Source organism: Peromyscus eremicus, chromosome 6 (assembly GCF_949786415.1).
Source record: "Peromyscus eremicus chromosome 6, PerEre_H2_v1, whole genome shotgun sequence".
Classification (NCBI taxonomy): domain Eukaryota; kingdom Metazoa; phylum Chordata; class Mammalia; order Rodentia; family Cricetidae; genus Peromyscus; species Peromyscus eremicus.
This window is the reverse complement of record NC_081421.1, coordinates 19,520,685-19,547,085: the sequence shown is the minus strand read 5'-3', so window position 1 is coordinate 19,547,085 and position 26,401 is coordinate 19,520,685. Positions and strand designations below refer to the sequence as shown.

At 39.1% G+C, this 26,401-nt stretch overlaps 1 long non-coding RNA gene across 2 annotated transcripts; it reads left to right on the top strand.

Annotated features, from left to right (window-relative positions):
- Nucleotides 1–244: 244 nt before the first annotated feature.
- LOC131912967 (uncharacterized) lies at nt 245–20,438 on the top strand. 2 transcript variants are annotated; one of them, XR_009379773.1, is made up of 4 exons: nt 245–1,849; nt 15,888–16,043; nt 17,044–17,222; nt 18,789–20,438. It is a non-coding gene; the product is annotated as an uncharacterized LOC131912967 (long non-coding RNA). The 2 variants fall into 2 exon arrangements; XR_009379772.1 differs by lacking the exon at nt 245–1,849 and adding an exon at nt 2,999–3,387.
- The last annotated feature ends 5,963 nt before the right edge of the window (nt 20,439–26,401 follow it).

Sequence of the window (26,401 nt, the reverse complement as noted above, 5' to 3'; positions counted from 1 at the left end):
CCACCAAGATAAGAAGCAATAAGAGCACACATATTTTATGATTGTTCTTATGGATCCAGTCATGGTAATGAATGCCAGCTTGTCTTTTAGCTGATACACTGTTGCTTTGGAATTGGGCCATACATAGAAGATGGAAACAGTAGAATGGGGAATGTTCTGGTGAAAGTTTTAAGTGTTTTCAACCCATTGTTCATAGAATTTTGATCTATGAGGAAGCTAGCACCAGGGGAACAATCTCATAGGAAACCCAAGGTCAGAGCAGAAATTTAGCAACATTTTTGTCTGTGGTAGCATAGAAAATAAAAAGCTATGCCTAATGAGCTTGAGGATTTAGCTAAAGAGATTTCCAAAGAAAGCTGTTAGTTACTATCCAGCTTCTTTTTGTCATTTGTACAATGTGTGAGGTGAAAGAAGACCAGGGAGAGGGAAGTCAAGTCTGAAAGCTCTAAAATAATTCACTTAAACCAGCCTACCAAAACTTTTCAAAGCAATGAACTAGAAAATACTTTGAGTAAAGGTCAAAAGGCAGGATCTGGCATGAAAAAGGCTAGCCCAGAGTACAAAAAGAAGTCTGATGTGTGACTGTAAACCTTTTTATTAGAACCTCACAAATCTTAGAGTTGAATCCAGCCAAGCTGAAGACCACTTAAGGAGATGAAGAGTATACTAAAAAGATTTTTCCAACCAGACAATAGAGCTCACAGGAAGTGGAAGGGTATGGCAGAAGCCAAGAGGGTTACCTAGAGAAAGTTTGTGAGCATGTTTTTTGCTGTTGTTTTTATCTAATAGATTTAGTCTCCACATGTTTCATAGAAAGTCTAGAAATTACTCAGAAGAGACATATACAGAAAAATGAGCTTGAGGATTTAACTACAGAGATTTCCAAGGAAAGCTATGAGGTACCACCCAACATCATTTTATCATCTGTGCAATGGTTTAACCACTTTGGCCGAGGTTTAGAATGAAGTTAAAACTTTAGCTTCTCAGAATTTAAATACTTGCTTTTATCGAAATAAATACATACATACAAAAACAATAAAACAAGTAAAAATAAAAATAGGAATGAAATGAATGCAAAGGCTAAGATGGTGAAACAGAGAGTCTAGGGGCCACCATGAGAAAGCATGAAGAATTATTTCAGAGATTAGGTCTAACCATTACCCTCCAGCTTTTGACTGGCTGAATTGTAGAATTATTAAAGATAACACTGGTATCTTCACTCCTGTCATACTAAAGAACAGGACTTTACAGAGTGGTTATTTTCTGCCTGTACCACAGCTATCTGTTGACAGAGAAATGCATAATTTGCCTATTTTTGTTTCACAGCCCTGTAAATGACAATAGATGGCACTTAAGTAATTCTTCTTTACTGTTGATAAGCAGGGTCTCCTGCACATGTTGTATATTGATTTTCTCCAAATTGAAACATTCCCTCTTGGAAGGAGGCTGGTGAAACTTTGTAGAAGAGGGATTAGAAAGCTTGTGAGAGCTGCAGTACCAGGAAGTGGGCTATGAGATTTTGTCTCCTTGAAACAACATAAAAACTTCACTCAAGATACTCAAATAATATGGCTACTTAAATAAGACCTAAACAAAGATAGCACCAATAGATATGTTGTTACGGAAGAAGAAAATTCCACAACACTATACCCCTAGACTAATAACTGCAGTATTGTGAGTTGACAGTACACTGTGTGAAAAATGTATTGCTGTAGTTGATGTAATAAAGCTGAATAGCCAATAGCTAGGAAGGAGGTGTAGGTGGGATTTCTGGAGAGAGGATTCTAGGAAGAAGGACGGAGTTGACAACCATACAGAGAGGAAACAGGAGGTACAAGATGGAAGAAAGGTAATACTATGTGATAGAATATAAATTAGTATGAATGGGTTAATTTAAGTTTTAAGAGCTAGTTAGGAACAAGCCTAAACTATAGGCCGAGTTTTCCTAATTAATAAGAAATCTCCATGTCATTATTTGGGAACTGACTGACAGGACAGTAAAAGACTCATTATACTAAGGCAAAATTAGTCTTTCTCTGGGGTGAACAGCCTAATTGTTTCTTGTGGTAGTTTGAATGAAAATGCCCCTCATAGGCTTGTAAATTTGAATGCTTGGTCTGCAGTTAGTCAAACAAAGGATCAGGAGGTGTGCCTTGTTGGAGGAGGTGTGTCTCTGGGGGTGGGCCTTGAGGTTTCAAATGCTCCAGTTAGACCCAGTTTCATTCTCTCTGATCCGCAACTTGCAGATCAGATGTAAACTCTCAACTACTACTCCAGAGTCATGTCTAGCTGCCTGCCACCATGCTTCTCACCACAATGATCTTGTGCTAGCCCTCTAAAACTGTAAGCAAGTCCCAACTTAAGTACCATCCTTTATAAGCTGTCTTTGTAATAGTATTTTGCTAAAGCAATAGTAACCCTAACTAAGATAGTTATCTAATACCAAGTGGTTAGCTGTGAGGACATTACAGTAAGGTCATACAAACAGTACTAAATTGACTTAGCAGGTTGTATTTATATATATATATATATATATATATATATATATATATATATATATACATATATATATGTATATGTATATGTATATAAAACTGTATTTGTGTATATGTAATAATAACAGCCAAAGAAAAGAAGCCATGAATAGGAGAAGGACTTAGGGGCCTTTAGAAGGGTTAGAGGGAAGAAAGACAAGGGAAGACATGATGTAGTTAATTGTATTTTAAGTAAAAAATTTAAAATTAAAACTCAGAGCTGGGTGGTGGTGTACATGTCTTTAATCCTGACTCTTTGGGAGACAGAGGCATGTAGATCTCTGAGTTCAAGGACTGCTTGGTCTACAGATACAGTTCCAGGACAACCAGGGCTACACAGAGAGAAACTCTGTCTGGAAAAACAAAACAAAACAAAAATCAAAAAAACTAAAACACTTGAGTAGCAAGTGACACTTAGGAGGCCTGGAAAATAAAGAGAAAACACAAGTCTCAAGAAGTCCCCAAACTTAAAGGATTCATAAAACTGCTCTGCAAGGCTATATGAACAGTAACAATTGCTGTAGAGAAAAGACTCTCCTCAATGTGCTGAGCTTCCTGCAAGCTATGCAGGCAGCCGATGGACACAGGTTTTCTGAGTTGTGACCTACCTTGGAGTGGCATGCCAAGGGCTTTTTTGTGATGCGTCTGCCTTTCAGTCATCCATTGTGGTAATATTTTGTTTGTGCTCTAATAAATAAAGCTTGCCTGGAGACCAGAGAATGGAGCTAGCCACTAGATGCCAGATAGTGGTGGTACACACCTTTAATCCCAGCACTTGGGAGGAGGAGGAAACAGGAAGTGATTAGGGGTAGAGACAGGAGCCTCGGCCATTTCAGTTTGAGGATTCCTAGAGGTAAGAAGTCTTTCTAGTGTCTGGCTGCTCTGCTTCTCTGATCTTTCAGCTTTCACCTTCAATATCTGACTCTGGGTTTTTATTAAGACCAATTAGAATTTGAGCTACAATCTATATTTCTTTAAGTAACTCTTCACCCATACTCTAGTGAACTCACTTGTTCATTCACTTAGATGCTGTGGGATGTATGGCAAATGTGTTGCTGATTAATCAATAAAACACTGATTGGCCGTTGGCTAGGCAGGAAGTATAGGCGGGGCAAGGAGGAGAATAAAGCTGGGAAGTGGAAGGCTGAGTCAGAGAGATACTGCCAGCCACCACGATGACAAACAGCATGTGAAGATGCCGGTAAGCCACGAGCCACGTGGCAAGGTATAGATTTATAGAAATGGATTAATTTAAGCTGTAAGAACAGTTAGCAAGAAGCCTGCCACGGCCATACAGTTTGTAAGCAATATAAGTTTCTGTGTTTACTTGGTTGGGTTTGAGCAGCTGTGGGACTGGAAGGCGAGAGAGATTTGTCCTGACTGTGGGCCAGGCAGGAAAACTCTAGCTACACTTAGACTTGGGTGGAATCACTTTTTTGGCTTATAATCTGTGCTTTATCTGGGTAAATGGATGTTAGCTAGCAGTCTGTGCTTGAACTCCCTATGTAGCTGACACTGGCCTTGAACTCCTGATCCTCCTGTCTCTACCTTGTAAGTGTTAGGATTATAGGCATGTGCTACCATGTCCATAGAAAAACTATACTTGAGGAATTCAATCCACACTTGGTCTAGCTTACATGAAGAGATTTTTGGACTGTAAATTGTTACTGTGTTGGGGAGAGTTTAGAGGTCCTAAGAGCAGTGAGTAGATTTTGGATTTGAGATCAATTGATTTTGTTGCAGCCAGACAACAGATATGATGAACAGCCTCTAACATGGCCCCTACTGATCCTCACTTCCTAGAATTTATATCCTTTTTATGATTCCTAACTGTTGTGTGAGCTGAGCTTATTGCCTCACATCTAACAAACAAAATGTTGCAGACCATAGGACACTCTATTACTTTTCTCATCACTATGACTGACTATGTGACAAGAAGCAACTTAAGGAAAGCAAATTTTATCCTGGCTTTTGGTTTGAGGCTAATCCATCATGTTGGAAGGGCAGAGAGGTTGAGGAACTGAAAGCTACAGTAGGAACTTATAGCTGCCTTGCCATATCTGTGTGGATCAAGAAGTAGGATATAATAGGAAGTGGGGCCAAGCTATAAACATCAAGGTCTCCCCTCTATAGATCTACTTTTCTAGTTAGTTCCCATTGTCCAAAGGTTCCACAGCTTCCCCAAAACCACCATTAGCTGAGGACTAAGAGGTCCAGTATGGTATCTGTGGGGGACATTTTACATTTAACCAGTAACAGATGTTAATTTTGCTGCCTGATAGCCTGGACTTTTTGTCTGAGAGGGTAGCTCTTTTGAATGACTTACCCTGTGGGAAGTAAGCTGCCATGCTATAAGGCAATGGCAGGCCCTTGGGAGTGAGCTTGAAAGCTGTTTTTCAGAAGCCTGTTAAGAGTTTTGAGAATAAGCTCAGGAGAAAGTCCTCCCATAGCCAATCCTTGAAATAACTGCAGCCCAGCCAAAACTTGATTATAGTTCATGAGGGAACCAGATCCCAAAGTACTCAGCTAAGCTGCTGGCCAACTTCCACTGCACAGAGCTTGTTGAAAGATAAATGTTTGCTGTTTCAGCTTTTAAAGGATGAGACAATAATTCATGCAGAAATGAATAAAAAATACATTAGTGTTTTAGAGGACATACTATACTATAATATTCTAGTTGCTATTATGCAATGTTCTGTGAGGAAGCAATTCGCATCTGCTCAGTAAGATGACATTATCAATCAGTTCATCATCCTCCAAAGAGCATCATTTTCTAGTTTGTTGTCTTACATCTCTGCTGGCTTCCTGAAGATTTTGTTTTTCTGTTCTATTAGTTACAAAATGATAGCTAGAGGGCTAAAGGTATAGCTTAGTTCATAGAGTGACTACCCAGTCATAGGTTTGATGGCCAAAGCTCCAGAAACCAGACACAATGGTATACATTTGCCTTTTCACTGGGGAATTGGAGACAAGATCAGGAGTTCAAGGTCATCCTTTGCTTTGTAGTGACTTTGAAAATGGCCTGGGCTACATGTGACCCTGTTTCAGAATGATAGAAAGAAAGAAAGAAAGAAAGGGAGCATTGATTGCTATGTGAGATCACCTTAGACAATGGATACCAACTTTAAAGGGGGCTTTCCCAGAGTCACACCTTAGTAGGTTGTGGGCTGAAACATTTTATTCTTGTGGTGTTGAACATCTGACCTACAGCCTCAGAGCAAGTGTCCACTATATAAACCTCTACTACTGTAGGTCTGAGCTAACCTCCACTACTGTGGGTCTGAAATCTGAGCCCAGTCCTGACAAAGAAGGCCTGAGCTCATCTGCTCTGCAGGAATAGAGCAGATAACTGCGAAGGTTGTTGGTTCTGCCCTTGAAAAAAGGTGGCAATAGCTGACCTCAAATGCTGTTCCCCATGTGGGAGATGCTTGAATTAGCCAGTTGCTTTTGATTTTAATTTTCCCTGACCACAAGGGAAAATCAGAGAGCTGACTGAGACATTTGGCCAAATGCAATGGAAACTCCTGGTGATACCTGTAACCAAAACAACCATGCCAAGGGATAGAGGCTGGCCATGTGAGAAACCACCATGTGCCAGAGCACCTAGCCAATGCCTCACAAATCCTGGGTCATCCTGACACTGGTCATAGCTTCTGCTATTTTAAGGAGGTGGTAGAGTCTAAAAATAAAACAGAATTTCAGATTTGGTTTTATTTGAAGAATAACATTGGTTTTTTGTTTTGAGACACAATTTCTCAAACTCACAAGCTTCATGTTTCAGTATTCTAATTGCTGATTGCTAAAATTAGATGTGTATCTACCAAACTGATCTGCTGTTCCCTCCCCCACCATTCCCCTTTTCTTGCCTCTCTCTCTCTCTTTGTCTCTGTCTCTGTCTCTGTCTGTCTGTCTGTCTATCTGTCTGTCTGTCTGTCTCTCTCTCTCTTGTTGTTGTTTTGTTTTGTTTTGTTTTGTTTTTTTCCCAGACAGGGTTTTTCTTCAATGGCCCAAGATAATAGAACTCATTATAAGGATTATGAACTGGAGGCAAGTCTCCTTCCTCAGACTCCTGAATTTACAGATGTACCCACCATGCCTGGCGATAGCATCTTTTTAAAAGACACTAGGAACTAACATGATTTTGAAGTAGGATTTCAGTTTAGCTTTTTAACTAAATACTGATTTTTAATTGTTTTCTTATTAATTTTACAACCAACTTAAATTTCTTCAAAATTAAATCCTTTATATTTCTTTTAAATTTTAACATAGTTTTAAAAATTAACTTTTGGAGACACGTACCATTTATTATTATTGTTATTATTATTAATCATTTGTCATTGTTCTTATACCCAGGCTATACATTCAGTTACAGTATGATTGGCAAGCCAAAATTTATCTTTCACACTGGAATCTGAGGTTTTTGAAAAAGTTATTTCCAGTTTCCTCCTCTTCCTCCTCCTCCTCCTCCTCCTCCTCCTCCTCCTCCTCCTCCTCTTCCTCTTCTGTCTTCCACCTGTAAAGAAAATTGTTTCTGGTAAGATAGCTAAGAAAATAGCACATGCAAGCATGAGGACATGAATTTGATCTCTAGCAGCAGCACCCAAGTAAAGAGCCAGGCATGGTAGCATGTGTTTATGAACTCATCACTGGTGATGCGGAGGTAAACAGATGCTGGTGTTTGTTCTTCCAACCAGCCTAGCCTTTTGGCAAGCCCCAGGCTAGTGAAAGACCATTGTAGGAGAGAGAGGGAGAGGGTAGAAGGGAGGAGAAGGGAGGAGTGGGAGGAGAGAGAGAGAGAGAGAGAGAGAGAGAGAGAGAGAGAGAGAGAGAGAGAACAGATCCTTAGATACAATACCAGCCTTTTGCACATGTCCATACACATGTGCAAAAACATGCCTGAGCACCAAACACAAACAAACTTTGCACACACAAGAATAAGTATGCATAGATGCTTGCACATGCACACACACATACACAGGAAGAAAAATTACAAACACACAGACACACACACACACACACACACACATATACACAGAGGAAATAAAATTAATTGGGAAGGAAATATGAGCAAGCTTGTTTCATTCCTTTTCAACTGCTCAACTCTCAACTGCAAATTCTCTTCCTTCTTTATTGACGTGTGCAAGACACAGGGAAGCTGTGGCTGTTTGAGAATAGGCAGTAGTTAGATGGAATTGTAGAGACACCTACCAATCTGTATTGTGTGGAGTCTTTTAATTGTGCATAGGAACCTCTAGAAGCTTGCTGGAGAGAATTATGGTTTGGAAGATTTATGTCACATTTTAATAATAAAATTACTCAGGAAAAAGTGCTTCCCTGTAAATATTCTCTAGATTTTCACAAATATCTGAGACTTTGCAGGCAAAAATCAGGGCATAATTTGTATCAATTACATACTAACATACACATATGACTCATGCATTTGATCATTCACATGCCTCTCAGATTTATTCTGATCCTCTCTGAAACGTTTCGTAAGAATAATTCTACCATCTTGTTTCAAAGCCTGTTATATAGACCATGAAAACAGTGTATGGAAACCCCATATTAGCTATGGGGGTTCTGTTACTATGGTAGAGTGGCCATTGAAGTAACTCAGTTGGCATTCAGGTAAACTATATGTCCCGTCAGAGTTATTTTATTTGTGAATATAACACCACAAGTAACTTAGTTAGAGTTTCTATTGCAGTGAAGAGACCCCATGACCATGGCAACTCTTGTAAAGAAAAACATTTAATTGAGGTAGCTTGCTTACAGTTCAGAGGTTGAGTCACTATTGTCATCATGGTGGTGCATGGCAACGTGGCGGCAGACATAGTGCTGGGGAGTAGCTGAGAGTTCTATATCTTGTGCAGACAGTAAGAAGTGGTCTGAGACACTGGGCTGTATCTTGAGAATATATGAGAACTCAAAGCCCACCTCCATAGTAACACATTTCCTCCAACAAGACCACACCTACTCCAACAAGGCCACACCTCCTAATAGTACCATTCCCTTTGGGAACCATTTTCTTTCAAACCACCACAAGTGACCCAAATCATACAGTATTAAAAACCTTAGGCAAAGTAAAATACTTTCTGAGTAAGCATGAGGACCTGAGTTCAATTCTAACTACTCAAGTTAAAATCAGAGAAAAGAGCTGTATACCTCTAGTTCAAGCTCTGGGGAGGCGTAGACAGGAGGATCCATCCATAAAGTACACCAGCCAGCCTGTAGCATAAATTCTAATTGGTCTTAACAATAAAAACCCAGAGTCTGATATAGGGGTAAATGCTGAAAGATCATAGAGACAAAAGAGCAAGTCTCAGCTACTTCTTACCTCTAGAAATCCTTAGACTGAAGTGACAGGAAGTTATATGGCTGGGTAGAAAGAGGAATATAAGGCAGGAGGAGACAGGAGCTCACCCCTCTCAGTCTGAGGATTCCTAGAGGTAAGAAGCTTCACAGTGGCTAGCTGCACTGCTTCTCTGATCTTTCGGCTTTCACCCTGATATCTGACTCTGGGTTCTTATTATTAAAATCAATTAGGAATCACTCTACACCAGCAGTTTATTCAAATTAGTGAGCTACTTTGAGTGAGAGACCCTGCTCAAAAGACAAGATAAAAAGACTGAGGAAGACACTTGGAACTGACCTCTGACCTACACATACATGCATGTATACACATTGCATCCTTGAACACATGTATATGCACACACACAAACAACTTGTGACAGCACATTTGAATAATTTAAATGTTCAGTTTTCTTCAAAGTGAGATTTTGCATACTTCTTAAGTGAGATAACTTTACCAAAAAATTCCCTGAGATTATTTTAATAATCCGAAGTATGGGTTGGAAGTTTTGGTTGTTTTATGTGTCTATCTTCTTGAAAGTTCAAGCATACAGTTGGAATATTACTTGGAAGATGCTGTGGGATGTATGGCAAATGTGTTGCTAATTAATCAATAAAACACTGATTGGCCATTGGCTAGGCAGGAAGTATAGGTGGGGCAAGGAGGAGAATAAAGCTGGGAAGTGGAAGGCTGAGTGAGAGAGACACTGCCAGCCACCACGATGAGAAACAGCTTGTGAAGATGCCGGTAAGCCACGAGCCATGTGGCAAGGTATAGATTAAAGGAAATGGATTAATTTAAGCTATAAGAACAGTTAGCAAGAAGCCTGCCACGGCCATACAGTTTGAAAGCAACATAAGTCTCTGTGTTTACTTGGTCGGGTCTGAGTGGCTGGGGGACTGGCAGGTGAAAGAGATTTGTCCTGACTGTAGGCCAGGCAGGAAAACTCTAGCTACAAATGGCGTCCAACGTGGTGGCAAGAGTTTCCACCTAAAAACTGAGAAAAAAGATTCTAAAACGGAGCTAAAAACAGCTTCCTAATTGTCTCTCTCAAATGAGCGGCAGCTGCTGGTTTCAGCTACTGGTGGGTTCCTGGCGTGCGTGCTCAACCTGCAGTATGGCGGGAATCAGGCCTTTGCAAGTGGCACTTTGAGCTGCATGGTGGATTTACCCTTTGCTGGTGCAGAGCAAAAGGGGAGGAGGTTTTTGGGCTACACGCTGCTTGGATAAAAGCATAGACCCACAATAGCTCCCAGAGCTGGCGGTAAACATAGCCATGTTGGGAAGCTGAGGTGGGCGAAGCCAGCAGCCACAGCTGCTGCAGTTTAAGGCAATAGATTCACAATAAGATTCAGATGTAATAGTTTAAATGTGTGTAAAAGATACGTAGGCTTGAAAGAGACAAAAAAGGTGATATATAGAGTTATAGAAACAAATACATAGTTTTAAAAAATAAAGTCATTAAAGAGACAGTAAAGGTAGTATAAAAAATAAGCCACGTAAAAATGGATATTACACAGAGAATCTGGATTGTGTTGTCTTTGGGATTTTTAACTGCAGAAAAACATTTGATTGTAAAAGCTGTTGAGTTATGCCAAAATGTATATTTTAAAGGTACCTTGACTTCAAAATTTGGATATAAGGATATGTTACTTTGGAAAGGAGTCTCTGCTTTTGTTCCCACAGAAAGCCAAAGGCTATGGATTTGTTCAAGATTAAGATACATCAGGTTTGGCCAGCCAAGACCCCCTGAAGGTCTCCAATGACACCATGGCCCAGATGATCCAACATCCAGAATGGTTTGAAGGCATCTGGCTCAGACGATACAGCCTCATGGACTATTCCATAATTCTAAAATTTTCTTTGTTTCCCCATAAGATACAGCGCCCCCTTCCAGCAGGAAGTAGTAAGAGAAGCTACGCCCAAATTCCCAAATTATATGTAATTTTACTTTGTTAAGGTTAAAACCTTCCTTTTTGGAAAAAAAAAAAAAGGGGGGGGGGAAGTGCTGTGGGATGTATGGCAAATGTGTTGCTAATTAATCAATAAAACACTGATTGGCCATTGGCTAGGCAGGAAGTATAGGCGGGGCAAGGAGGAGAATAAAGCTGGGAAGTGGAAGGCTGAGTGAGAGAGACACTGCCAGCCACCACGATGAGAAACAGCTTGTGAAGATGCCGGTAAGCCACGAGCCATGTGGCAAGGTATAGATTAAAGGAAATGGATTAATTTAAGCTATAAGAACAGTTAGCAAGAAGCCTGCCACGGCCATACAGTTTGAAAGCAACATAAGTCTCTGTGTTTACTTGGTCGGGTCTGAGTGGCTGGGGGACTGGCAGGTGAAAGAGATTTGTCCTGACTGTGGGCCAGGCAGGAAAACTCTAGCTACAGGAAGAAATGTTGGTTAATATTTAATAAAAATAATACCACTAAGGTTGTGCAGTCACGGCACTTGGGAGGCTGAGGCTGGAGAATTGCTATGAATCTTGGGCTAACTTAGACAATTACATAGTGAATACTGGCCAGCCAGAGCTGCAAGGTAAGACCCTATTTTAAAAATCATCCCCAGATATAGCATGGATCTTAGAGGGCCTTATTAATAAAAACAAACCCAGAGCCAGGTATTGGGGTGAATGCTGGAAGATCAGAGAAGCAGAACAAGCCACAGCCACCTCACCTTGCCAGTTCCTCAGGTGATGGACCTCAGCTGAACTGCTTCTCGAAAGCCAGAAATCTTAACCAGGCCAAAAGCTTCTAGTTTCTGGTCTTCATGCCTCATATACCTTTGTGCTTTCTGCCATCACTGCCTGAGATTAAAGGCTCACTTTCTGGGATTAAAGGCATGTGTCACCATGCCTGGCTACTTCCAGTGTGGCCTTGAACTCACAGAGATCCATGCCTCCAGAAGGCTAGGATTAAAGGTGTGAGTGCCACTATGTTCTAGCCTCTGTATCTAGTGGCTGTTCTGTTCTCTGACCCCAGATAAGTTTATTAGGATGCACAATATTTTGGGGAACACAATACCACCACATTTCCCCTTTTTTGTCTAAAATTTAAAAAAGCTTATAACTAATGCAAGAAAAACTATACCCAATAAGTATATATAATATATACAGTCAAGAATTACATTAATGATGTCTAGTCCATTAATATTTGACAAATTCAGAGAAAATAATTCCATTATCTACCCTATTCTGGTAAGTCCAAAATGTACCTGATTCACTTTCTATCCTAACTTATATTCCTAACAGAACTATCTTATAATGTCTTTCAAATTTATACACTTACACCTCTTTAGTGAGTTTCTTTTCTGAAATCCTTAACAAGAAAAACTATAACTATCTACTAGCAACAAACCTGCACATGATTGTAATTGACCATGACAACCAAAGGGCACAGTGTGATTGAAATGCCACTTTCCCTGTAATGATGGAACTGATGACACAAATCTGACTTCAGAAGCCACCTCTCTTTCTAGATCAGCAGCCTGGTGTTGAAAGTCCTCATGGCCTGAGAGCTCCCCCCAGAGGGAGAGCTGGAGAGAGGCAGCACAGTTCCCCTTCTGTTTGCTCTCTATCCCAGTTTTCTCCTCCCAATATGAACCAGAGTGAAGTGGGAGGGCCTCAGCTCCAATAGTATAATGCTCACCAGGAAAACCTTAGAGAATGTGTTTATGAGAACATAAAAGCTGTTAATGAGGCTGGGAGGGGAGCAGGCAAGATAGAGAGGTCAGTGGAGGGGTGAATAGAGCTATGGTATTCATAAAATATTCCCATGGTATTCCTGAAATTCCAAAAATTCATGACTCCTATGTCCTCTCCATAAAAGGTGTATATGGTGTGATGCTTGGGAGCCCAACGTTTACTCTTAGGATTACTCAGTACCACTCACTGAAGTAGTTTGGCACAAATTGCCCAGGCCATTTGTTTTTCAAGACCTTTTCAGTAATGGAACTTGGAACTGCCGAAGTCCTGCACTGGTCTGGGTCAGTGAGCTTACATTAACAGTCCTGATTCTCCACTGCCAGGTCTCCATGGTGTGTGTATGTGTGTTCCTCATATGGCAAACAAACAAAAAACAAAAATACTGTGTTTGGAAACACAAGTAAACAGTGTGAGAACTTCCTAAATTTAATCTTAAGATATTGAGAATGTTTCAAGTTTACAGTTTAATGTACAGGATGTAAAAAAAAAATAGGAAGCAGATTCAAAGCTGTCTTAGCACCTTCTTGGTTTGGATTTCCCATCATGAGAGACCACTTGAACAGATCAAGGACAGCAAGGCAGGGGCTTCTGTTTGCTGGCTGATAATTTGATAATATTGACACCTGTCTCCTTTCACAGTCTAATGCTTCTGCCCCTCATAATATACCACAACTGTTTCTTAGAGCCACTTCATACAGAAGCCTGGAAGAGTGAAGAAAGATCTGATTGATCACAAGATTTCATCAGATGTCAAATCTGGTCCTGGCTAACTTCTCATCGATGCAGAGCTGTCATGTTTCATTTCTATGCTAGCTTCTTCTCTGGGCTGGGAGTTCTGTATGCAAGCCCTGCATCAGCATTGAGCTATGACCTACCTGTGTCATGCTCCATTCATTTCATCTGAAGGAAGGAAATTAAACTAGATGGTTGAAAGCGGAAACTGCTCAAAATACATACACATTAACTGAAGCCTTTTGTGTGGGTGCATTCGAGAAGCTTGAGCAATCATTAAAATGATATGAAAATGGAATTGATCTTGACTTCACTGGTATAACTTGGAAACATGCCACCCTCCACTGTTCCTTGGTCTATGCATTATTCTTCCTGCCTCCATTTCTAGCAATCACATGCAGCTGATCTCATTAAGGTTCAATGGGAAAGAGGAGAAAATTTCATAAATTTCCTAGTTTCCTTAGAAATGGTACCTTTTAGAAAAATTCATGATTCTCTATAATCTGCACAGTAATTAATTGCTGAAAACAGAGAGAGCTGACAAACACACATATGCAGTTCTTTGCTTACCACCACCTTTCACAAACTAAAAATAAGTCAAAATTCAAAATTTGGGTAATGTCTTATATCCATCAGGACACACTGATGTAGTATAAATCTGTACATTTGGGATCTATTTCACAGAACTTCACATGTCCTACCATCAAGCTAAATTTCCAGTTTTAAGTTCTATTTTTAACATTTTTCTAAATGCTCTGGGTCTTATCATTGGCTTTTTAATAGCATTAACTATGTTGGCAACTAAGTAAAAGATTGATTCCTTAGATACTTGCTATCAAATACACTCAGAAAAACAAAACAAAACAAAGCACTGTGTTATTTGCTAGAGGTTCCCCAAAGCTATGGGACTGAGGTCATTAGATGTCAATGTGCTGAGCAGTTAGCTGCATTTGACCCTGTTCTGTCATTCACTTCTGCAGCCGTGTGTTTATAATCTAATGTCTGCACATTGATGGCATCCAGGTAGGGAAGGCTTCTCTATTATTTGATAATGAAAAAATATCAGCCAGCATAGTTAAGGAGAGAGGAAGGGGAAGAGGGGGAAGAGAGAGAAGGAGAATAACAGACACAAAATAAATTGGCCAGGAGTAGTCATTCCGAATCCCTCAGTGATGTCTATTCTGTTTGTATTTATACTTTGGTTCTGCATGTGAATCCCACACTGATTTTGCTTGAGAGAAGAGCACATATTTCATTGTTGTGGTCATCCTTTTTTTTTTAATCTAAACAGTATCTTCTTACATGGAAATGATGGTTTTAGCTTGCTAATACTATAGCCATGCAGGAGGTTTTTTCTTAGAATATTTTTAAATTATTACAAATTTTATTATGTAAAATATTTTATGCATCCATGATTTTCTTCATATTTATTAATTTGGAGGAAAGAAAATATGCTCATAACAGTTTTGACTACATATATATACATGTATATATGTATACATATGTATACATATGTATATATGTAGTCAAAACTGTTATGTTTTCTTCATACTCTTATTGGAGTACCCACTTGGAACTAACTTTCCTAAATTACCATCTACTTTTCCTTTAATCTATATTTTTACTTGTCTTATATGTAACATGTGCAGTAGAATGCATGCTATAATATATATTAATGTTATTTCTTGGTTAAACTATTTTTTTTGGACTTAGAGAAAAGCATTACTTCTGTCCATATGGAAAGAAAGTTCTGAGCATCAGAAGCCTTTCCAGAATGCTGCTGGAATAACAAGTTTTCCAAGTAGGGGAGTGAAACAGAAGCTTCTGTCTTGTTTCCAGTCATACCTCTCTACACACTCATCAATGTTATTATTCTAGGCAGGATATGCTGAATCTGTGTGCTAATTTACTCTCCACCATGGCAAGTAGGAAGTAGGCTTACTGCTTTAATGCCACACTTGGAAGCAATGGGATTTTTTGAAATGGCTTAGTGGTTAGGGTTTGCTGCTCAGGCATGTGGGTCTAACTGTCTATGTCAAACCTGCCTGTGTCCGCACATGGCTGTTATCTAAGTACTGAACACCAAAGACAGGAGGAACCTGGAGGCCTACTGGACAGCCAGCCGAAACTGTGAAGGTCAGTGAGAGTCTGTCTCAAGAAATGAGGTAGATAAGTGATTTAGGAAGACATTCAGATGTCAACTTCTGGCTTCCACCTGCACAGGTATGCTAATTTGTCATTCACAATGATGGCCACTGGCTTCTGATGGCAACTGAACATATGAAATGTGCCTTCTGTGATTCAGCAACTGACCACTAACTTTATATAATTAAAATTGAAATTCATTAGCCTCTCACAGCTGGTGGCTGTTATATTGGACAGTACAGCCTCCTGAGTTATATCATTATCAGAAACATCTTAACACTTTGTGAGGCAGAGTGTTGACTTTTGTTTCAAGTTCATTTCATTGAAAATTAAATATTAGACAGTGAAGAACTCAGTCTTAAGATAAAATACAAGGAAAGATACCAGTAAATGGCTCGTGTGGTGACTTGCATGTTTTAGTTTCTTTCAGGGAAGAGGACTAAATACTTCAAGCATGCAGCAATGGTCTTTGTGGAACCATCTACCCCATGAAGAGGAGTTGACAAAGGACAGGACTGTCTGGGTTTTATAATCTCTTTTGATGCTGATAGCCACCTACTAGCATACCAGTCACAGGTACTTGATATTCACACTAAAGAGTATGGAGCAGATAAGTTGACTTTATCAAATATAAATTCCTATGGCTTTAATTCTCTTATGATTCGAATCAAATGTCACCTTCCTTTTTCCTTTCTTTTCTTCTTTATTTCTTTTCTTCTTCTTCTTCTTCTTCTTCTTCTTCTTCTTCTTCTTCTTCTTCTTCTTCTTCTTCTTCTTCTGCTTCTCCTCCTCCTCCTCCTCCTCCTCCTCCTCCTCCTCCTCCTCCTCCTCCTCCTCCTTCTCCTCCTCCTCCTCCTCCTTCCTTCTCCTTCTCCTCCTCCTCCTCCTCCTCCTCCTCCTCCTCCTCCTCCTCCTCCTTCTTCTTTTTTGGTTTTTAGAGACAAGGTTTTTTTTTCTGTAACTTTGGATCCTGTCCTGGAACTCACTCTGTAGCCCAGGATGGCCTTGAATTCACAGAGATCTGCTTGACTCTGCCTCCCCAGTGCTGGGATTAAAGGCGTGCACCACCACTGCTCAGCTAAATGTCACTTTTTTTATTGCTCCAGTAATGTGTACAAACATCACTCAAATACCCACTGCCAGAGTATCTTTTATGCAGTCGATATTTGTTGAGTGAATGGATGTATTTGTAGTTTACTTGGATATACAACTCTATTAGCCCTCTAGTCACTTTTTTAAAAATTATTTTCATTTTCATTTTATTTTTATGTTTTAATGCCATCTTTCACACATGTGCAGCACATGTATGTCAGTGCCCATGGAGACAAGAAAGGGCTGTTGAATTCCTTGGAATAGGGATTACAGGCAGTTGTAAGCTATTCTACATAGATACTGGGAACTGAACTCAGGTCTCTGCAAGCTGCTCCAGTCCTAACTCTCTAATCTTAAAGCTTAACATTTCCCTATACCTGAACTTGAATAGTGGTTTTAAATATGAGTGGTTTTGATACAGGAGAAATACTTTGCTTCTGAATAAAAGATTGATGAGCACAAATTTCTGGTTTTCATTTGCTAGATAGGTCTACTTCCAGAGCTGGCCAGAGATGTGTGGGCTTCCAGTCCTCGGCTGACCTTGAAGAAAAAGCCGTTAGGATGCTCTCACAGAACTGGAGATTGGGAGAAAGCAAAAGAAGGGCCAAAATGTATTGGAAGTTTAATTTCCTAGACTGCTCATCTTCATACCCTGTCTGAAAGGTACTTTCCATACCTCAGTAGTATTCACTACTTTGCCCACTCCAGTTCAGTTAGTAAATTTATCTTTTGTTGTATTCTGAAATAGATATTTTACTTATGAGTGCTTAATATTGCTGTTTTGAGAATTAATAGTTAATTTTTAATAAGATTATTTTTAATACAACAAAACTATTCAGTTTAGCAATGATGGAGATTGTAATAGTTTCATTTCTATGGCTGAGATAAAACACCGTGATCCAGGCAATCTATGAAAGAAATCATTTATTTGGAGTTATATTTCTAGAAGATTAAGAGTCCGTGATAGCAGAAGAGAGGCAGGGTGGTTGAGAGCTCCCTTTTTGAACCATAAGCAGGAGGTAGAGAGAGACTGAGAATTGGGGCCAGTCTTTTGAAATCTCAAAGCTCATCCCAGTGACACACCTTCTCCAACAAGACAACCCCTTCTAATCATTCCAAACAGTGCCACTAACTAGGGCACAAGTATTGAGACATCTGAGTCTATGGGTGACACTCTCATTCAAACCACCACAGAGGTACTGCCTTTATTGCTGGCACAGTGTTCTCTGTATCTCACTAACAGTGTAATCTACTCTCTTCCCCAGGATCAAACATATGTGAAAATACTGAGAAAATAGTGTGCAAATATCAGTACTTAATATCATGATGAGGAACAATGCTGAAGATAATTAAATAATCATGTTTTATGGTGCATAGCAGTCCAGTCTTCCAGTAAACCAGAAGCTGCTTAATATTTACTCTGAGATATTACGATCATTGCTTGATCCCCAGTACTAAGTAAGCGAGGTATGGTGGTGCATGTCTACAATACAGCACTTGGGAGATGGAGGCAGGGAGATTAGAAGTTCAAGGTCATTCACAATTACATGATGAATTCTGTGAGTTCTAGGCCACCCTGTGGATAGAGACTTACCAAAAAAGAGGAAGAGAGAAAGGGGGAGGGTAGAGAGGGAGAGAAGGGAAAGGAAGAGAAAGAAAAAGAAATGAATATCTTTGTGCATATGTAAATATATGTATATATTTATGTCTATCATAAAAAACTAGAAGGAATTTACATACCCAACATCAGAGAAATTTGTTAAGAATTCCACCAGCAAGGAGCACATTGATAATATGACACTGAACACTACAGAAAAATGCTTTTGCTGTAACATTAGGCTAATGAGGAAAGCAGAGTACAGTACCTGTGGACAATGTTGAAGTGTGCACCTGTGTATAGAAGGTACATTCCTCAAACACAGTTATTTCATTTAAAAAAGGTTGACACCTGTAAAGACTCCAATCTTGAGGTCAGAAGTGGGTTTGAATCTCAGTACTTCTGTTAGCTGTGTACCACTGGCCAGTCAGAATCCTGTCTGAGTATCCAGTTCCTTTTCAGGTCAGCTGTTGTGTGTATAGGAAGGGGTAAAGTACATTAAGCAGGTTTTTTTTGTTGTTTGTTTTTTCTGAGATGGGGGTCTCATGTAGCTCAGGCTGGCCTCAAACTCTGAAGGTAGTCAAGGATGAACTTGAACTTTGATCCTCCTTTCTCTACCTCCTATATTACAGGTGTGGATCACCAAGTCTGGTTTGGATGGTGCTGAGGATCAGACCCAGGGCTTGTCCATGCTAACAAGTTTTCTGCAAGCTGAGCTGTATCTTTAGTCAAAGCAACTTAGTTTAGAATCCAGGGCACCACAGTGCTCACTGCCAATCCATTTCCCTTACAAAATACCAGCGACTTTCCAAACCTGAGAAATTTCCCTCAAATTTTATTCATTTTTGTGGCAATTTTCACACCTGGATTTTTTGTTGTTGTTTTGTTTTGTTTTTTGAGATAGGGTTTCCTCTGTGTAGTTTTGGTGCCTGTCCTGGATCTCACTCTGTAGACCAGGCTTGCCTCAAACTCAAAGATCTGCCTGGCTCTGCCTCCCGAGTGCTGGGATTAAAGGCATTTGCACCACCTGGATTTTTTTTTTTTTTGATACATCTCCTTGGATCTCTCGTAGATGACAAGAAATCAATGGTTAGTATGATAAATCTCCCTTAATTGGACAATAATCTTTGTCACTGAGTGGATTTTAGAATGATATGAAACACCTCCGACTGAAGGTCAGGCCAGTCTTAATCTACAACAGAATCTGGACACCTCAGAATGCTGTATAAACTGGTTTTAACCAAGAACCAGTACAGTTTATATTCTTTGAATCCTGCAACACTATAATCTAAGGTGTACTTAGATTATACTCTTTACTCTGGATGTTTTTTCCCCAGGATTTGAATGAGATGGTGAAAGAAGCAAGCAAATGCCATAACAGGCTGCCTAGTCTTCTTTTAGAGATCAGGCGTCAATTTCAGTTTCCTGAGACTGAGCAAGCAATTTCTGGGAGGGCCATGCACAAAAGAAAATTAATCACTGATGACCCTGCCATCAGGGAAAGGGAGATAGGATGTACCAAGCCTGGGCCACTGAGCTAGTCCCCACAGTCAGTAGTTGCTAGGCCAGCCTGCCTCCACAGCATTTCAAGGACAAAGCCTGGGACTTGTCTAGGCCTGCCCAAAAGTGGGTAACTGTAACTCCCAACTAACCCTAGTCAAGTAAAAGTTATTAACATGATTGCTTTTTGCATAAACCAATCCTGAGTCTGTTCCTATGTAGTCTGTAGACCCCAAGACCTCCCTTGCTTTCCCACTATAAAAATTCTGTCCCATTGCTACTCAGGGTCTCTCCTACTCTGCTGCTGCATCAGATGTACTGAGAGGCCTGGGTTAACTCACAGCAGTAAAAAGACTCTGTTTTTACATCAGATTTGGTCTCTTGATGGCCTTTGGGGGACTCTGGGTACAACATGTGGGATGTCTCCTAAATATACAGCACTTTCAAGATACCCAGAAACTTACTACGTAGCACATATGACTGTGTAAAATAAATTAACTTTATTAGTGAGAAATAAAGGGTGACATTAGACAATGTAACTTTGCCACATAGTTATAGAGATCACAGAGAGCTTGAGAAAATCAAATGAAATTAAAATTATTTTTCCTGTAAGCATGTATCTTGAATTGCTGAAGGAAAGTAATAACTTGTTTCTGTGTATTACTGCATGTGTTAATGGATATTTTCATTGACTTGGTGTTGAATTATTTCTGCCAATTTTTCATAATTTGTATAATCTAAATTGGTTTCTTGAAAATGGTGAATAAAAACATTTTAATTTATATGTTGCTTTTGGAATTGATCTGGGAGAATATAAAATCCACTGAAATGTTTTCTGTCTCATATGATTCTAAATTCTGTTTTGTGTACTACTAAAAAAAAAAACCAAAACACTAAATGCCTATAACAAAGGTATTTTCAGGACAGTTGGAAGAGCTGAGGTTGCCAGTCACACATTCTTTATTCCATTGGGAAACTATAGATGTTCTTGAAGCAACAGAAAAATCTTTAGGGCTCCCCTTTTTGATCCAAGATGGAAAAATAAACATATGAAATTGAGAAGTGATATGCTATAAAATTCTGACAAATTACCGAGTACATGCTTCAAAAAAATCCAGGAAGTCTCCAAGGAGATGACTCCACACTTAAGAGTGCTTGTTGTGCAATATGATGCCCTGAGTTAGAGTCCCCAGCACCTAAGTTTGTTTATTTGTTTGTTTTGCTTTGTTTTTGTTGCTTTTTTAAGCTGGAAAAATACAGGTGTGGCTGTGTGCATGTCTGTAACCCCAGTGCTATGAAAAGCAGAGACAGGAGGATTGCTAGGCTTGCTGACTATCTCTTGTCTCTATCACCAAGTATTAAAGTCTTTGTCTAATACCATCCTCTCTTTTCACTTATAAAACAAATTCTTTAATGTACTCAAGTGTGCTATGTAGTAAGTTTCTAGGTGTGTTAATAATGCATTATATGTTGGCGATGTTTCATCTCTGAGCCTTGGGGAAGAACTCCCAGGTTTACTGAGGGACTCTTTCAAGGGATACATCAGGACACCCTTTCTTCTCTGGAATCCAAATATGCTCATTGGTACACATGTTTATGTAACACACACACAGATATATATATATCACATATATATATATATATATATATATATATATATATATATAGAGAGAGAGAGAGAGAGAGAAACCAAACTAATATTTGAAGCATCAAGGAAAAGTTCCCTGAGTCCTCCATGCACCTGTGCTAGTGGAAGAAAGAATTACATCTGGCAACACGAGGTTCCAGTAGTCAAGAAAGATGACTCCAAGTGTTGGTCAGCATACTTGTTTTGGACCTGTGAGCATTGTTTTCCTCCTCTGACAATATACATTCTCTGACTTAGGGAAACCTAAAAAAGAAGGGGTATGGGCCTTCAGATTCTGGGCATGAGGCTGGCATTGGTCTTTCCTTCCTTCCTTCCTTCCTTCCTTCCTTCCTTCCTTCCTTCCTTCCTTCCTTCCTTCCTTCCTCAACACCTGAGTCTTCTCAGGAGTCTTTGTGCCAACTATCTGCTTTCACAAATGCAGTCACTCGGTTCCTCCACTCTCTTTTTTTAGAATATTTTAGCTATTATCTTCTCTTGTGACTGATTAGGGAGTAGTAAGACTATAAAATGTCCCTTCTCCACCTGAAAACTATCTATCATGTTTCTGCTGAGAAGACATTACAACCTTTGTTTTTCTCTTGACTATCTTACATTTTATGAACCAAATTTCTTTGTGTTGATCAATTCCTGGTAATTCCCTCCTACAAGCCTGTTTTAGGAAGCCCTTGCCCTACTCCACTTGGTTTTCATTAATTCTCCTTTAGGTATGCACAGCTGCAATGGGCTCTTCCACATTACATATTGCAACTTTGCACATTCAAATTTGATTCTGCCATTAGCAAGCAAGCTCTTTAAATTGGGTTTTATTTTTCTTTCTGGTTCTTTGTAGCCAGAACACATAGTAGGTCCCCAACACAATAACTTAATTAAACTAAAGTATAATGAATAAATTATCATTTAGATACTATTGAAAATTAATTGGATTTTTAACAAGAATATATTTCCAAGTTTCAATTTTATGCTCCAAGATTACAGATTTCATGTGAGGAACTTTGAAGCTGATAAGCAAGGTGATAAAGTCAGTGCTTATTTATTTGATTCATAAGCAGAGAAGCTATTCTGTAGTTGAAGTAATGGCACAAAAGTACTTTCCCCTGTCTTCCACAGACAGGCCTGTGTCTTCCGATTATTGCTATAGTCACCTTTCAAAAGCTTCATTCTTGCTTATTAGCTGTAAATTTAGGACACTCTTGGAGTTGTGGTAGGTGGAAATGTATATGTGTATGTAGGGAGATTCGTTTTATTTCTTTTATTCATGTTTTAAAACTAGCTTTTAGTGCTATTCGGCTTGCCCACTGCCATCATTGTAAGAGAAACAGAAAGGCAATATTATTATAATTTTAAAAACTGAAATTCAGAGACTGAGTGTTTGACTTTGCTGATTCAGAAACAAAATTTCAGGGCTGGCAAGACAGCTCATCAGGAATTCTTGGGTATTTTCAGGTTTCCCTTTCATTCTTGGATATTTGACTCTGGTCTTTTCTGATCAGTTCTGAGGAGGCATCCCTGTGCATCCATCAGCAATCTTTTGCTTGTAATAACAAATCTCAGTTTAGACGAGTGTGGAGTAGAAAGGATTTCCTCCAGCCCACAGGGCAAGACCAGAGCAGGAGCACAAGCTCATTACCACTGGATTCTTCCTTGGTCTATGCTCTTTTTTCATATTTATTTTTTCTCTCTCTCATATTGCAGACATGATTTTTTGTTAGTATTAGTTAATTGCTGTTTTGACAGAAAGTGGTTTCTTCATTGATTTGCAAGGAATTCATCATTTTTCAGAAGTCCAGCTCACACAAACAGCAATGTCAGACCCATTCCAAACTCCCAGAGAAGAAAATTGATTTGCTCAGCCTGATTCAGGTGCTTTTGGCCAGGCAAATCAAACATAATCAGGAGGTGGAGTAAGATTGTAGTTTAAGAAAAGAAACATACTAACCATGTATATTTTAAATGTTGGAGAGCACCTTGGACTGGCCCAAAATTCAGTGGTTTGATGCTATTTTTGCCTCAAAATTTTGTTAAATGAGCCATTTAACATTTATCTCATCATTTGGAAGTGAAAAAAATTAATTTTCAGTTCTCATAATTAGCTTAAAAATAGAACTTCCTCAGATACCTTTTCTTCCTCTTTTTTATAGAGGAAAACAAAACTCTAGTTCATGGTTGTTTTTCCTTTCATCTGTTTTTCTTTTCTTTTTTTATTCTCTTTTTTGTGTATATGTGTGTGTGTTTGTGAAGGTATATATGTATATATTAATATGTATATATTTCACATATATATGTGAACATGTTTGTGCCCTTAGTGAGATCTGAGGATGACATTGGGTATCTTTCTCTTTCTCCACTTTAATACACATGAGTGTATGTGTGTGTGCAGAGAGAGAGAGAGAGAGAGAGAGAGAGAGAGAGAGAGAGAGAGAGAGAGAGAGAGAAGGGAAAGGAGATGGAGAGAGAGGTCTCTCACTAGCTCACCAATCAAACTTGCTAGACTGGCTGGTAGTGTCACTGAGATTACAGGCACAAAGCAATCATACTCACCTTTTTACATGGATGCTAATATCCATGTCTGGGTTCTCATGCTTGCACAAGAAGTGCTCTTCCACACTGAGTTATCTCTGAAGCCCCACAAAATACCACTGTAATGATTGCTGATGGTTTCCAGTTAAAGTATCTCAACTTGTATCATGATGGATGCATGAAAGCACCAAGAAACATCTCAGATAGTCATGGAAAGCTGCATACTTGTTCAAAACAATTAGTAAGGATAGAGTTAATCATTACAATATAAAACTATAAACCCTGATTAAACAAAGGCTTTATCCAAATTTATGCTAATTTTATGAAATGCTTTGGTGGACTAGTTCTCATTTCTTGCTAGAAATAAAAATGAATATGAATATTGTTTAGGAACAGATTCTCAAGGTCAGCACAGGACTTGCCATTGAGCTCTTCCAAGGAGGGATTTCAATGTTCCCATATGGTCTCAGTGTTTAGCTAAACTAGAATTGGACAGTCTCTGTCACACTCTTCTCATTTCTTTAAGTGAACCCTGGGAAGCTTTTGTATTCACAATTGTGACATCATCAGACCTGAATTCAGCATAACAGAGCTGGGAAGAAGGACATATTTGCTTCTCCATAATCAGAGTCCCACAGTTGAAGGGCCCAGGAATATAAAAATATAAAATTATAAGCTTAAGAGATACAAACTGACAGTCATCAGCTCTAAAGTTTAACTGCTAACAATGACTCTCTGCTTTATAGCCAGCTCCTCTGTCAACAGCCAGGGGTTAACTTTTAACCCCTTGCCCCTTATAGCCAACAACTACCTGGACCAAAGTTAATTTTTAATAGTTGTTTCTATGTGATTCCTAGCATGCATCCCATACCTGATGTTTCTATGTGACTCCTGGCATACACCCCATGCCTGATACTATAAAAGGGGGCCAGTATCCACCTCCATTGCCACAGCCCCAGAATTCAAACATTGCTTGTGGTCTCAGCTAGCTGGTAAGCTTTTGTGCCCCATGGTGTTTTTTTTTTTTTAATTTTTATTTTTATTTTGATGGAATAAAGTTTACTTCTGGTTTAATAGACTTTGGTGGTCTGTCCCTCATTATTGTGTGACCCTGGACCCAACACAGTCATCCACATCCCATTCTTCTTTTGTTCTATTTGGCATCTTTTCAAATCTTCTTAGAGTCAGGTCACCTGAGGCAGTTTGAGAAGAAAGAGAATAGCTCTATATTCAAAGTCTGTGCTGATTTCTGAGGACAGAGCCATATTCCATGTGGCCTTAAGATTACCCCAGAGGTAGAAGAAGGAGAAGCACTGAGGAACTGGAGTTGGCCAAGAGCCTGAGGCTTTTTCTCTCCTCATTCAGCACTGTTTATACTCTTACCTGTGGATTCAGGCCCACTCACCTCCTTAAGACTGAATCAGACCTTGGAGGGGAACCAGAATGAGGCCTTACCCAGGCTCTAGGTATGATTTCCAGGCTGCTTCTAACACCATGTCCTGGCTCTACCTCTACATAATAGAGTCTGATACTTTAGCCTTTCCTGATCAGTGTAGTGGAGTGCCTACAGGTACTTCTAAAAATTGTAGATAATGAACTTCATTCAGGACTATTAGATCACAATACGTAAGCTAGTTTAAAAAAAAAGTATGTTGAAAAGTATGTCAGTCAACTTTTAGTTGATAGTTGATATTTCTAGTATTTTAATATGTATAATATTTTAATTAATTATTTGAGAATTTTGTACATGCAAACAATATATTTTGATCATAGTCGCATCTCCACTACTCCCTCCAAATCTCTGGCCATTTTTCATCAGTCACTCTCACTTTTGGAGAAAGGTACAGAATAGCTCAGAATTTGTAACTTTCTCTTTGATCAGAGATACTCTTTTAAGACATCACCTATGAATTTGGCTCTAGGTACATTGCTGCCCTCATTAGTCTTGTTATCAACTTGACATATCTGATAAGACAGAACCTCAAATTAAGAATTGTCTCTAAAATCTTGTCTTGTGGATATGTTTATGGGGAATTTTCTTTCTCTTTTTAAAATAATTTAATTCTTTGATAGTATTAATACAACATATTTGGATCATACTCACTTCCAATCCTTCCCCTCACTCCTCCCAGATCCACACTCCATAAGACTTGCACAACTTCTTGTCCTTTTTAAAGTTATTATATCTTATTGACTCCAGTATATTCTTATTGTGAATATACTGGATGTGTTTTCTGTTCATATTTCAGTGTTAAATTTATTGTTGACATTTACTTAATGATCTTGTTCCTCAACTTTGTCTTCCTTCCCTGATTCTCTGTTTTGCATATGATCCATTCTATTGGTGAGGCTTTCCACTGAAGTTTTTATTTGATTTATTATATTTTTTATCTCCAGCATCATTCAATTTTGTGGTTATCATCAGCAATTTTGTATTTTCATATCTTAGATCAATGTCCTTATTTAATTTACCTTGAATTTTATTTCCTTTCACGTGCCTTCTTAGGATTGATTGTACAAACTTACAATAATTCATTTGAATTCTTTGGTAATTCTTCCAATTCATTTTCAATTGGTATA